A 15265-nucleotide genomic window follows, 5' to 3' on the forward strand; every position below is an offset into this window, starting at 1 on the left:
CCTGAGATGATTTAGACAGGATTCTTTGTCTGGTTCATTGCTGATTCTTCAGCACAAAGATTAGGTACTCGATAAAAAACAAATAGATGAGAGAGTGAATGAATGAATGAAATATGGGGGCATTAAAAAGAATGGGTTTCTTCCTTAGTGCGTCTTGCGAGTTTCCATAAATTTGCTCCCTCATCTGTGTTAATCCCCTCAGTGGATTATGATTAGGCTTAAGGAAAATGGGCTCTAATGGCAGTGTTCAGATACCCATTGGTTTGTTTCCTCTAGATATCATGTAGGGGGGCCCCGAGAAGCGGGGTTTTCATGTGAGGCTTGATACGAGGTGTTATAGGAGACAGTAGGACCTTAAAGACGAGTTCTCAGCACTAGACGGGGAGAGATTTTGTAGACAACTGCACTGATGAATGATTTAGCTATTACCTTCTAAAGAATTTATTTTGTTTTTAATCTCTTGCATCTCAGGTTGTTTTTCTTTGAAATTTTTTTACTTTTACTTAGTACATGACAAATATTCTTTCAAACTTAAAAGTGAAAAGCAATGTCAGAGGCTCTGGAATTTGCACCTTTTGAGTGTCGGCTGCAGCAGGAGGTGTTTCTTGTCTGCTTCTGAACATCAATAGAAAAAAGCACAGTGCGTATCTGTGCAGAAAAGCGACAAATAGAGGCAGGGACAAGGGCTATATAACAACATAATGGGGCATCTCAAGCAGTTTGCATCATCCAAACTGTGCTCTAAAAAGATGTTTCATTTTTTTTAAGCTGCTGTTGTCAATACCCCTATGGAACGTTTGTGACTATGCAGCCCCGTTATTTGCTTCTAGCTCCACAGCATAAACATTACAGAGCTTCTTCCTAACCTATGTTTGGGGAGGAGGAAATACCCACTGGCCCTATTAACTGTTTTTCCCCCTCTCATAAACTCCATTGTGGATCATAGGGTTCCTGGGATCCCTCATCCTTTGTTTATGTGTGTCCAGAACTGTATCAACCTTGGGGATTTGGGAGCCTGGAGCGTCTAAATCACCCCTGTGACTTACCAGCTCTGTAGCTTTGAGCAAATTGCCTAAGCTTTCTGAGCCTCTCTTTACTGCTCCATAAAAATGGGAAAGATACTGTTGCCTCGTCTCATTTGTTTATTATAAACCTTGAATTAAATGCAATAAAGCATACAGAAGCACACTGTCATACTCTGTGGTGTTGGCTGAATATTGATTAGTGAGGAGCGGTTAGGAGAATGCATGATTATGCAAGAGCAGAAGTATTAAAAAGGTGCTAAGGCAGCAAGTGTTTGCCACTTGGAGGGACACCCCAGACCAGCACTGCAAAGGATGTCATTGAAGAGTACGGTTCCTGCAAACCTTTGGTGTATGCAGATCAGTAAGGTCTGGTGAAAACATCCTGGAGAAGACGAATATTTAGCAAAAGTTGTAAACTACTGGGCCGTTGTTTTAGAGATCTACTGGCTAACTCAGTGGAAGCCCACAAAGGCTAGAGATGTTTTGAACTTATTTTTTTATTTTAAAGAACTGATTTGCTTATCTTATCTTAGGAAAATATTAGAACTTGTCATAATTTCAGGTCGGGAAAAGCTCAGACATTAACCAGATCACAGTCACCGAAGTTATGCACTTTGCCCATAAAATTTTAATCACCCGAGAGAAGGCACCTACAGCCAAAATGGGAGGTGGATGCAGATGAGTGAATCCCCTGAGACATCAGGAGCACAGTTCTTGGAGTCAGGGAAACCTAGGTACAAACTATGGCTTTTTGCCACTAAACAATATAATCTTGAACAAATTGCGTTAAATTACCTCTTTGAGATTTAGTTTTATCATCTGTGAAATGTGGATAACAATGCCTGTTTCCCGGGGTTGAAATAATTAGATAACACATGTTGATTAGCGCGGTGCCAGGAGCATGGGAGAGGCCGGTGAACTGCAGTCCCCTTTATTCCCCTGGTCCCCAGTGTTCTCCTCCCCATATCAGCATCACCGCCCGCCACACTGATGAGGGTATCCAGCTGCTGTTTTTATCCTGGACACTGCCCAAAACAGGCTGAGTGGGGATGCACAAGGCCCAAACTGTGAAAATTCTAACAGTTCTCCTGCCTCAGAGATGGTGTAGCATGCTCCTTCCCAGCCCATTGACCTTTACATTTAGCCTGGGGACAAGCAGTGTCACTTCTGTGCCCATTTTACACATGAAGGGAGTTTCCTCTAAGCTTCAACCTGTGTACAGCATAGACCTAGAATCCACGTCTCCTGAGTACTGGTCCAGGCAACATATTGGTCACGGGATCTGGGGTGGGTGCAGGCTCCAGGGATCCTTCCTCTGAGGACTCTGCTCATTGCCTGATGCTGTTTCTTCAGAAGACACTGAATATCTGCTGAAGGAATATTCGGCCAACTCAGCCTCATAACTGTAGCTGGTAGGTCTGTCATAAGCAACACAGACTTGAGTTGATCCCTGTTGATCCAGAACAGCAGCATAGTGATTCAGCCAATAGTCTCAGAACCCCTGTGGCATTGACAAGTGCCCGTTTCAGATGCTTTTAATAGGAAGACGAAAAATTAGACGCCAGGGAAGCAGACAAGAGGCAAGACATAAGCAGTTTTTACAGTCCTCACTGTGTTATAGACAAAACAGCACAGCTGAAATTGTTCATATTTCTGTATTTCCCTGTATGCGATCTTGCTGTTTTAAACCAGCAGAAACAAAAGGATCTTAGGAACTTGCTGGACCAGGCCTTGTACAACACTTAGGCGCTTTTCTCCTACAATGACAGTAGCTTTTTAGTGCAAAGCCCGGGTGATAGTTTTGCCCCTGGATTAGCAACTGAACCAAGCAGCATTTCAATACTGTGCTTTCCCTGAAAAGAAATTAATTAGCAGTTCCTTTTCACTCACTTAGAAGGCTTTCAAATCAGGATACATTTACTTTTTGTTCCACTATACAAGGAAGTAAGTGTCAGCTGCCAACTCAACAACGGTGGCATTTATTCTTGTAACGACATAAATTTTCGTCAAACCATACCTGGGATTCTGGTCGTGAATCTCCTGATTCATCTCCAGAAATCCCTCACGTTGCTTTCTTCCAATTTCTCCATCCAATAAAGCATATGTGTGTGTATGTGTGCGTGTGTGTGTGTGTGTGTTGCATTAAGGAAGTTCAGTTGTAGAATCCTGTAACCACCATCTCACACACCTCATATCCTATTTATCCTATTTACTTTTAGAGCTTGGATAGCAATAGATGCAGGTGGAAGCTCAAGGACCAACCAGCAAGAGATGCTGTGTTCTCTTGTGCTCATCTTTCACGTTCCAAAGAAGAGCCAGGTAGTTTGACCCACAGCTGATTTAATATCAAATTACACAACAAATCTCACCAGGAAATGTTCTATGCTTAGAGAATGTTACGTCCTGGAAAGGAATCCTGTCCAGCCTTTCTCTACTTGACTATCAGTCAGGGTAAGGAGAAAGGAACCAACCAATTATTTTGATGGAGAGAATTTAATATAGAGTTAAGCAGTTTTTAGGGAAGCCGGGAGAATAAAAGAAAGAGTTTGAGACTGCGAAAACTTCAAGGCTTGGAGGAGAGGCCCAGGGAACAGACTCGGACCTTCAGGGAGGGGGCACTGCTCGGCTCTGCTGGTGGCTCTGAGCTTGGAGAAGGGGCTCCGTGGGGTGGTATTCAGATTTCAGAGGAAAGGGTGCCAGCTGCTGGTGCTGGTGTCTCTGAGGGGAAACAATGAGGCTGAGTCTGCAAGTGTTGGAGAAACTGCAACCTGGATTCAGCTGCTGCTGGCAGGAAGATGTGTTGTCAGTGTGACACTCACCGGAACTGAAGGTCCAGTCCGTTTTTTCCCCTTCGGCTTCCCCGTCTCCCTCTAGCACCCCCTATTGATGGAATCTAATAGGGAACAGTGGGCAAAGCTAAAATGTGGTCAGCAGAGTCGGGCCCAGCATCACAAGTCAGAGAAAAGAAGAATAGGTTTGGAGCCAAAGCAATAGCTTTAAAAACTGGCAGAAGTTGCCAGCCCACCCCCCACCAAAGGCATTCTTGGACCATGGTATGTGCTTCTTGTTTCTCGTGAAACTTGAGCAATTCCTTCCGCATCCTTGGTGGAGAAGAGCCTTGACATTCAATTGTCCTGAGACAGGCCTCTCTAATCTCCCATGTTCATGTTTCTTTTAAGTTATGAATACAAAGGCATCAAGATTTTTATGCCTTTCTTTGCATGTATATGTAAAAATAACTCTCAAAAAGCTGTTTGTTTTCTTTTGTACACCAGGTAGACAGTTTTGTGGTTATTGTAAACATATGGTTCAAACAGCCTAATCTCTTGAAAAAGGAAACAAACATTATGCCTCTCTGATTTTCTACTCAAACAGAACTTTTTAATACAAATGAAAGCATGAATATCAAGCATAAAACAACCTAATTGCTAATCGTCATATTTTTTAATGGTCCCTAATTAGAGCAAAATTTAAAGTGAATACAAGTATATTAGAAACTTTTCTCATGGATCCTTAATTTGTATCTATCACTCAAAAGGCTAATTCTTCATGGCCCCCAGGCTTTAGAGGAATAAACCATTTAACTCACATTGAATCTGTTTCTTAAAAGCAAACTCCTTTCTTAGGTATAGACGCAGAGGAGACATTCGACAGCTTCATCAGGTGACAAAGTTGTTAAGACCTGTGCTATTCTGAGTCTTGTCCTTTTGATTATGTTTTGAAAAGGAAAACAAGCATTAACTAGTTTTCCTAAGGCTTGAAGCCTGAGCTCTTGCTGGTATTTTGAGTGTGTGTGTGTGTTTACTGGTATCTTCCTGTCTCTCTCTCCTTAGGCAGAAGCTGAGGGAGGGAAAATCCAGGTATGTCAGCAGCAAACATGTCTGGTTTGGATCAGAGAGGTGCAAGTGTTTCTCTCAAGTGCAGCTTGTGAATTTTTGAAGTTAGCATTTGCACTGCCCTTTATTTGCAAGGACTGAGAACAGAGAAATCATCACACAGGAAGAATCAGATATGAAAACATCCTGGTTCCTCAACATACGTTAACAGTTCTGGCTTTGCTGGAATGTAACATTTCAGAAGACATTTCAGTGGAGCAGGGGGAGCTTGTAGAGGTGGTTTAATCCCAAAGGAAGTTGTGATGCTGTAAAGCCCGGGGTGAAACCACTTGAATGCTGGGCCTTCAGGCAATAATTCCTATTTTGTTTCTCCCATCAGATCTAGAAAATGATGGGGTGAGGCTTCAAGCCTGCGAGTGGCAGGCCATGGCCCCTCAGGACTAGACCCGAGGCAGGCACTTGCTGCTTGAAACTTGGCCGGCTCAGCAGCACCAGGTATTTCGTGAATCAAGGAAATGTTGGAAGACTCTGTGTGACAGAAATTATTACTAAATTTTGGAGAGGGAGTAAATAAAATATGATCTGATTTCAAGATGAGGGTTCCTGCAAGAGTGGGAGAAGTAAGCATGGGTTTGAATGTGGTTCGTGTCTGGTCCTGGTGCTGTTGTGGGTGACACAGTCGTGGCAGACTGAGCCAGCTCCTTACTTTTGTCACCTTGTTACATGTATTTGCAAGAGGCATTCTTGGCTCTAAATAGTAACGCTCACAGCCCTCCCTCCTGATTAGTAATGCTCCTGCCTCTTGTTTCTGGCAGCGGGCTTTGTCAACTGAGTCCTGTTCCTCGAAGTGTGGCCCCAGACCAGTAGCACAGCGTCACTTGGAAGCCCATTAGAAATGCAGAGTCTCCGGCCCCGACTCAGAATCTGCATCTTTTAACAAGTTCCCCAGGGGAGTCCCGTGCCCAGGAAGTTCAGAGACACAATCCAAACTGTCCTGCCCGGTCTGTCCGACATGCCCCACACTGCAGATTCCCATGTAGTCCCTCAATACTGCTTCCAACGTTTTTTCTGGCTTTATTGAGATATATTTGAAGTATAATGCCATGTAAGCTGAAGGTGCCCAGTGTGATGATTCGGTACACGCATACGTTGTGAAATGATCACCACACTAAGGTTAGCTAATGCCTCCATCCCCTCACACACTTACCATAAAGATGTGGGGGTCTTCACAGATTGGCGTTATCCTCCCTTAGGGCCATGCTATAATCTTCTCCGTGTTGTTCCGCTCTTACCATACGTGCTGCTGCCCAAGCGAAGTGAGAAGTGAGCGCTCTGCTTCCCATTGAAGCCCGTCTCCTGCTTTCTTCTAGTTCTCCAGGTGCCATGTGAACTCTTCACCGGCCTTCACTCTGATTTTCCCTCTGTCTCCTCTGCCATTAGATAAAATAATAAGGTAGGAAAGAAGGAAGGAAGGAAAGGAGGGAGAGAGGAAAGAGAGAAGGAAAATAAGAAGAAAGGAAGGACGGTGGGAAGGAAGAAAAAGTTGGCAGGGAGGTAAGGAAGGAGGGAGAGAGGCCTCATTTCCAGCTCAGCCATAGTGCTGTTGGCCTTCCTGAGCTCTCTTTCACACACACACGCACACGCACGCACATACATACATGCATAGAGCCATTCACTGTCTCCATTTTAAAATGAAGCAGTTACTTTCAGACAGTGTTGAAGAGAGTGTTAATTGGTGCAATAATTTGGAGGGTAATGTCTATCCAAATTTTTTAAATGAACATTACCTTTGATCCAACAGTTTCAGAGTTTATCCCAAGAAATACTTGCATAAATGCACAAAAATGTATGTCAAAGGTACCTATTGCAGGACTTTTTAATAGCAAAGAGCTATCAATAGCCTAAGGATATCAATAAGGATTATTTTGAAAAGTCAACATGTATCTCTGCAGTGGAATACTAGGCTGGCATTAAAAAGAATTGCGGAAGATCCGTGTGTGCTTATGTGATGAGCTCTCTAGGTTATATTGTTAACTGAGAAAAGGAAGGGGCAGAGCAATAGGCGTGATGTGATCCCCTCTGTGTGTTACTGTTTGTGCATTCAGACATGTGCATATTTACAAAACACAGTTAATAACTTACTGTATTACATCCAATGGAATATCCTACAGCCATTACAAACACTGTTTTGGCAGAATTTTGAATATCTTGGGACATTTTTGTGATGTAATGCTAAGTTAAAAAAAAAAAAAAGGAGGACGATTAAGGTCATGGTTTTTCTCTCCCAACATTCTTGAGCATTTTCCAATGTTATTAAATTTTCCAAAAAATATCATTAATTTCTTTCTAATATAATATTCTACTCTTAGGTTTTTAGATTCGTTTCAGTTTTTTTTAACCCATGTGTAATGTTGACATGAACATTTTTTTACCTAATGCTGTTTTCAAATTTCAGACTTTTTCTTAAGATAAATGTCTTGTAATTACTGGTTCATTGGATGTGAACTTTTATTATAATTACTGGTTCATAGGATGTGACTCATATTTCTTGGCAAAATAGTTTCCATAATCCAGAAAGATTTTTGAGGTAATATATTCAATTTTTGTTAATGTGATCAGTTATTAAAAATCATCATTTATTCAACAAATTTTAAAATTTGAGATAAAATAGTTATTAATGCCTACTGTGTACCAAGCTCCCTTAAAGGCACTAGGCACACCATTACAAATAAGACAGACTTTCTACCTTGCTACTCAAAGTGTGATCCTGGCTGTCACGCTTAACACACAATTATACTGTGATGCGATTCGGGCTATCATAGAATTATGCCCAGAGCACCGTGGAACACAACTTGCCTACAGTCTAATTGTGATAATTAACCAAGAAAGGGACTAAATTCTTATACTTCACTTTGAGTTCCTCTCTTACATTCCAACTAAAGAGTGGTGTTCACTTGGTGATGGGGAAATACCTTCTCTTCTTACTCCTATCAGAGTTCAAGTATTAACTGCCCCTGTCTGTAACAAGGAAGTAGAAAAGAAACTCACCCTGGTCCATGTGTCGAGATCTGGTCCATTTATATATTTCACAGATTCAGAAGGTGATAAGCTTCCTTCAGAGAGACATATGTTCCTCCTGAGTCTATAACCAAACTGACTTCCAAATACCCCATTTCTCCATGGCAGCCTAGAATAGAAAGATGATTATCTAGCCTTTGAAGAATTTGCCCCAACTTCCAAAAAAGGTCTCCAAGGAGAGAAAGCTTCCACAAATAGTGCTTTTAACTCTTTTAGTATTTCTTAGGTCAAGAAATTCTAAAGTGAAACATTTTAATTTGGTTGACTAAATGAAATTGCCAGTTTTTGACTTTTTATAACCTTTAAGAGTGGTAATTTCATATGATTCAACTAAAATCTGCAATTGAATTTTCCCTGTTTCCTTTTAAGCATATCCCAAGACTACCCATATATTACACCTGATCAGAATTTTATTTCACAACAATGATTTCTGCAATATCTGCCTCGCACACAAGGAAAAGAAGAGGAAAATTATTAACACAGTTTATGCTTGGTTGTTACTCCCCAGTCAGATCATCAGGAAGATAAAATAGAATACTGTATTTCCTGAATTCAAGGGAAAGAGGTTTCCTGCTTATTCAAGCAAAGAGAGTTCTGGCTGGTGCAGAATTAAAAGTCAGGAACAGAGGCCGGCCAGGTGGCGCAGCGGTTAAGTTCATGGGCTCTGCTTCGGTGGCCTGGGCTTTGCTGGTTTGGATCCCTGGCATGGACCTACACCCTGCTTATCAAGCCATACTGTGGTGGCATCCCACATATAAAATAGAAGAAGATGGGCACAGATGTTAGCTCAGGGCCAATCTTCCTCAGCAAAAAAAAAAAAAAAAAAAAAAGGAGGAGGATTGGCCGCAGATGTTAGTTCAGGGCTAATCTTCCTCAAAAAAAAATTTTAAAAACAGTCAGGAGCAAACATGGGCAAGCAGATGCCACAGACTACCAAACAAACTGTAATTCATCATCTCCAGCCTCAACATGGCTGGTGTCCTTCTTTTAAGACAAACACAGTGCTGAGTGTTTTATAAATGCAGGATTATTATCAATACAAGTCTGTGCACTGGGCATCCGGGGAGAAGAAGAGAGGAGAGAGGGAGACGAAGAGAGAAAGAGAGCAAGTGAGCACTTCAGCCTGAAATTGATGGAGGTCCCTTTCCTGTTACTCTTATCAGATTTACACTCATATTAAAAAAGTAAATTTAGTAATTCGGTAGAGGGTGCTAGTATGGGAAATGATGCCTCAGAGCTTGGAAAGCTGGCCCGATCCGATAAAAGCATCGGAATAATCTATCAAAAGCTAATTCATAGTTTTAAATGCTTTTTAGAGTCTTGCTGTTCAAAGTGTAATCCACAGCTCGAGTGTTTCTCAAACTCTAAAGTGCGTACAAGTCACTTGGGGGCTTGATAAATGCAGATTCTGATTTAGCAGGTCTGGGGTGGGGCCTGAGGTTCTGTGCTTCTAACAAATTCCCATGAGGTGTGATGCTGCAGCCAGGATCACTCTTTGAGCAGTGAGGTTTTAATAGAGCATCTTTCCAATGGCCATGCTTTCTCTCTTCTAAATCGAAAGTCTGATCCTGGGGGTCACATACTGAGTGCTGAAGTCAAAACCCTTTGGCTCCCCCTTAATGACCTTGCTCTCTCCTCATTCCAATCTTCCTACCTGTAAAATGAGGTTAACAAGCCCGTGTTGAGAGTCCACTGGAGGGGAGAATCTTAGACTTTTCCCAGTAGGAGGAAACTGGAGGTTTTCTGATCCAATCCTTTCCACTCAGCCCCCCCACCCATCTGTGCCTGCAAGCTCATGCGTGAGATCCTGCCCACTGAGTCTGTAGTTCTCATCCCATCCCAGCTGACCTGGGAAAGCTCTGCAGGATAAGGGTCTCTAGCAGATATTTTCAAATAAATGGAAGTACCTAAAAAACCCATTGCTTAAAACCAATCAGCAAACCTCACCTTAGTGAAGGACCTTCTCCTTTGGCTTCGGGACAGAAGACAATTAAGAAACCAAGCGTTTCCTGGTGAAAGGCTTTAGGGGATTTCCTCCTGTCCTGTCCTCTCCCCACAGCAGGTGCAAAAGCACAGCTCAGTCTTGATTTGTCACCACCTGTCAAGAGCAGGTGTCAGCTTCAATTATTGTTTTGCGAATTTGTTTCAGTCCTTTCATGCAATTCAGCAGAGAGTGAGACATTGATTCCCCAACCTCAGCTGTTTTTCCTGAGGCCTGTACCACAGTGGCCTCCCTGGTCTCTGCCTGTCTCTCTGTCACCTCCCTCCCTCCCTCCTCCTCGCTCTGGGATGCATGTCACATTCCTGGTAAGTGTGCTGTGATAAACCCATCTGTAGTCACCAAAGGAGAGGTATAATAAAGGCAATGTGTGAACGTGCTTGAGAGATGAAGGGATGAAACCATCATTTTTTATTTATGGAGAAACATATTTTAATTGGGCATAAAATGATATAAATCAAATGTAACTATGCCTCAGGAGTCAGGACTAAAAGGGAGTGTTCTCATTTAATCAGTCTGCTCTCTTTTGTCCTCTGTAATTGCCATAGCACTGTTTAGAGTCCAACAGGTCCTCTCGTCATTGAGGGCCTCTAGCTAGTAAATTTCATACCACGGGTGAGTGACCATATAATTTTATTGCGCACCCAGGACACCTTTGGCAATGGAATGGGGCACCATTGGTGATTAAGCTCCTGTGTCAGGTGTGCACTGAGACTGTCACAGGTTAACCAAGACATGGCCATTCTAATTATAGGCAGTTTTAATACGGGACCCAGTGACAGTCTGGCAACGAGAGATGAATCTGTCCAGGAAAATTGCGCCAGACAGAATTAAACAGGCCAGGAAGACTTTATTCAAGACTAGTGCAATAAGGGAGAGAAACTGAATTCAGCTCCAAATGCAACAGGGGCACCTGGAAATTTATAGCCAACAGGCAGGGTGAGGGGCGTATGGGTAGAAAATTACTCAGAGGGACTTGGTTAGGTATCAATAGTGGGAAGATTCTCGCTGAGCTGGGTGCAGAGGCCAAGGACAGCAGGACAAGGATGAGGCCTAGTCGAGAAGAAGACCCAGGGGACCTGACTAAAGCTCGGTCAAAGAGAGAGACCTTGCAGAATCTCACCAAATGAAGGCCGCTTTTTAAATTCACTCTTCTCCAAGGAAACCCACAGTTTCCCAATCATAAGAACTCATCCGTATCTGAGAAATTCTTCCAAACATATTTATGTTCTAATTTCTTTTCCTTTCTGATTTCTTTTCATTTTCCTCTGTGAATCCAATTATTCTTGTGGTGTTTGATTAGGAAATCTGTTTTATCTTCTGATCTTTTCTTCTACTTCAGCAAAGCTGGGGTGAAATTGACTCTTAAAAAATGAAAAATGTGGTTTGAATTGATCAAGGGAAGCACAGTCATATTTCAGCCAGGAAAGACATCATCGAGTGGTTCCCGTTTCATAGTGTGTTCTTTAGTAGGGCTTAGAGATCAGAAAGGCAAGGGGATTTCCTTATGTTGTATTTATTTCGTGCGTATGTCTGTCACGTTGGAGGCCCAGTATGGGATCCACTCTGCAGCCCAGTATTCACACTGGGCAAGCCTCTCCCCTATTCTGGAATTGGTTTCCTTGTCTGTAAAATGAAGGTGTTCAATTAGATGAGCCTTATAGGGTTTTTTAAAAATTCCATAATTCTGACTTTTAAAGCATTTTGTCCCTTTCTGGATTGTATTTTCTTATTATAAAATATCCATCTTGAAGCCACTATAAAGGATTGAACCTGAGTGATGGTAAATCAATCTGAAAATAATGACTTAATATAGGACCTGTGTCTGAAAAGCTCAGTTTTCTATGTGTGTTTATGTTTTGTCGTTTAAGAAATAATGGATCCAAGCAAATGTGTGCAAGAATGTTCATAGCAGCTTTATTAGTAAAAGTGAGCATGAGTGAGGGAGGCTTGGAAACAACCTGAAATGTACTTCAGGAGGAGAATGAATACTTCAGCAAGAGAAAGAAATAGTAAGAGAATGGCATGTAGTAAAAATCAATGAGCAACAGGATCAAAGGGGATAAATATCAACAATTTTGAGCAAAAAAAGGCAAAAAAAGACTAAATACGATACCACTTAAAGTGTAAACACAAAACAGTACTACCTATTTCTTTTCTTTTCTTTTCTTTTTTTTTTTTGGTGAGGAAGATTGGCCCTGAGCTAACATCTGTTGCCAATCTTCTTTTTTTTCCTTCTCAAAGCCCCAGTACATAGTTGTATATCCCAGTTTAAGTCCTTCTAGTTCCTCCATGTGGGATGCCACCCAGCATGGTTTGATGAGCAGTACGTAGGTCGGCACCCAGGATCTGAACTGGCAAACCCTGGGCCACCATAGTTGAGTGCACAAACAACCACTATGCCACCAGGCTGGCCCCAGTACTACCTATTTCTGAGTGATACATGCTTACATATGTAGTAAAAGTATTTTTTAAATGCTTGATGATGATAACACACCAGATTCAGCGTGGTCATCCCTGGGAAGTGGGAGGGCGTTATGGTTTGAGAGGGGAATCCTGGAGCTTCAGCTGCATTTGCTAATGCTTGATGCCTTAAACTGGGAGGTAGGTGTGTGAGTGTTCATCGTATTATACTTTACACTTTTTGGTATATCTTAGAATACTTTATGGCATTCTCATAATAAAGTTGAGAGGGTCATGAAAAGACATTGCACTCATTTGTTTGTAAAGATTAGAAATAGAGTCTCAGCAAGTCACTATAATTTTTTACTAGCCAAGGCTCATGTGCATTTAAAATCTTCTTGCCCTGCAACTACAATACACCAAACAAACAAACAAAAACCTTCAGTGTACACACTGCCAAAAGGACTACTGGTCAGATACCAGTCTTGAGTTGCAACTACTTATGTATGTAATTACTACTGTTATTCACTTATAATTTATGATCTTTTGAGAAGAGTTTGTGAAAACACATATAGGTAGTGAGATATGAAATTGAGATTAGATGCTAGATTGACAAATGATCACTTTACTCTCCAAATAAGCGCCAACTCAGCTCTGAGCTTCCAGGTGGCCTAGAGAAGAGGAGAAACCCTAGGAGTTACAGAAGCCAGTTCAGTAGGAGACTTGAGTTTTTCTAGGTTCTAAAATTTGGGGAAGAATTAGTCACAAGGATCCTTACGTAAAGGGCACTGAAGCATTTTGAGTGATGTGTCTGTTGATTGGCTCTTTTTTTTGAAGAAGAAGATTATCCCTGAGCTAACATCTGCCAACAATCCTCTTTTTGCTGAGGAAGACTGGCCCTGAGCTAACACTTGTGCCCATCTCCCTCCAGTTTATATGTGGGATGCCTGCCACAGCATGGCTGACAAGTGGTGGGCAGGTCTGCACCTGGGATCCGAACCCGGTGCCTGAAGCAGAACTTGTGAACTTAATTGTTGCTCCACTGGGCTGGCCCATGTTGATTGGCTCTTGACAGTGGCTCCTTCGTACTCATCCATTTCACAGAGCACCCAGAGTGATCTGGTTATAACAGGGCTTAGGTCATGTCAACCATCCAAAGGCTTCCCCTTGCACCCAGGATCAAGTCAGGACTCTTGACCTTGGCCTCCCAGGTCTCTGCTCCTGCCTGACCATCTGCCCTCGCCTCCTACCATTCTTCTCTGAATTAGGCCCCAACCACCCCAGTCTTCTTTTCTTCCATATAGAGCTTATAGTGCCCGGGCATTTCCTCTTCCCTCGGTTGGGAATGCTCTTCTCCCAGATCCTGGCATGGATGACTCATCTTTACATTCAAAGGTCATCCCAACCCCACCCATCAGGGAGGGCTTCCGTAATTATACTTTTGCTAAGCTTCCTCCCTCCTCCAGTATCATCCCTGAGCCCCAGGAAAGAGATGTGCACTGGGCCTGTACTGGAGAGGGAGCCACTTTCGTCATCCTCTAGCGACATTCCTCCCCATTCATGCAGAGGCCATGGGGCCAAGGACACTTGCATATCCAGAGCCTGTGTCTCCGCTTCTAGACAATGCCCCTGTTACCTAGGACCTGCAGTTCTCTGCCCAAATGGCCCCAAACCCATTTCCAGAGTCAGTGGGCCTCTGCCTCAGGTCCCTCTTCCTATGGGTGGTCTGTGCTGCCGCTTTGCACACTCCTAAACCTGAGGGGGCCACGGGGTGGCTAATTACAGACGGTATGGATGATCTTGGACACAGGGGCTGCGGTATCAAATGTGTATGCAAAAGCCCCCTTGCAGATGGAGATGGAGATAGAGCCAGGCTGGGAAGAGAAGGGAGTGGGCCAACAGCTGGGGATGAGGGCCCAGAGGCTGGCTCACCCAGCTCTGCCCTGTTCCAGCGCGGAATTCTGAGGAGTCCAAGAATCCTGAATGCAAATCTGGCCAAATAAAGTTAATTTGTCAAGGAAAGAAGGTGGATCACATATTATTTAACAGTTTGTTAGTGTAATTCAGAACTTTTAATCTTTTGGACACGTGTGGACCTCCATTTGTGCTCTTGCCACATCCCCACAAATGTTAGGGACAAGGCTGGCTTCCTCAGCATCAGGTCAGTCAAGAAGATGGGCAGCTGGTTCAAATGACAGGCCTGGTGTTCACAAACGGGGGCCTGGACCAAATCCCCTGGAAACGTCTTTTCTGCCTCCGCCCTTGCTGGGGTCCAGACTCTTCTAGGCAGCCCTGCTCTCTACCCTCTATTTTCCTGTTTTAGTTTCTTTGTAGCATTGAAAAAAATCTGAAATTACCTTGTTGTTTACTTGTTTAATATCTGTCATCTTCCCATGAATATATGAGTTCTCTGAGGTCAGAGGCGTATGGCTGCGTTCCCAGCACTTGGCAGGTACCAGGAGCTCGCTAACAACGTGCTGAATGGACGACTTTGGTACTGTTTTATGCCAGGACCATGCTGGATGCAAAGATGACTAAGAAAGGTCCTCTGTCCCCAAGGGGCTCCACACCGAGTCGGGGAGCAGACTTGAAAACAAACAAAAGTCCTTTGCCTTCAGTTTTACACTCCTCAAGTAGTTAATTAATCTGGAAATGACAATATGTATGTCGCCGTTATTGAGGAACTCTACTGGGCAGAGGAACGGTTTGCAAGGCAAGTCAGCTCCAAGGTAAGGCAGAGACCCTTCTGTGAGCTTTTCTAAGTGGATGGGGATAAGGGAGCTTTGGAACTTGATGACCTGTCAGAACTGGTGGAAACTCAGTCTGTCTCCCTCTCCTGGAAGAGAAATCGCTTGTCATTTGTCAGGGGTCGGGGGAGATGTGTTAAACACTTTCTGCTGTTAAGCTCAACATTGCTTCGAACA

At 43.1% G+C, this 15265-nt stretch overlaps 1 protein-coding gene and 1 long non-coding RNA gene across 8 annotated transcripts in view; one reads left to right on the forward strand and one right to left on the reverse strand.

The window, feature by feature from the left end:
• NEK11 (NIMA related kinase 11) overlaps positions 1-15265 on the forward strand; it is a 248985-nt gene that overhangs the window by 222472 nt on the left and 11248 nt on the right. The gene's annotated exons all lie outside the window — the stretch shown is intronic.
• Positions 1530-8045, reverse strand: LOC138918078 (uncharacterized). 2 transcript variants are annotated; one of them, XR_011427029.1, is made up of 4 exons: positions 7910-8042; positions 7004-7093; positions 6069-6291; positions 1530-2475 (listed from the first exon to the last, which is right to left on the reverse strand). It is a non-coding gene; the product is annotated as an uncharacterized lncRNA (long non-coding RNA). The 2 variants fall into 2 exon arrangements; XR_011427028.1 differs by lacking the exon at positions 1530-2475 and adding an exon at positions 3507-3743 and having other exon boundaries at positions 7910-8045.

Source organism: Equus caballus, chromosome 16 (genome assembly GCF_041296265.1).
Source record: "Equus caballus isolate H_3958 breed thoroughbred chromosome 16, TB-T2T, whole genome shotgun sequence".
Classification (NCBI taxonomy): domain Eukaryota; kingdom Metazoa; phylum Chordata; class Mammalia; order Perissodactyla; family Equidae; genus Equus; species Equus caballus.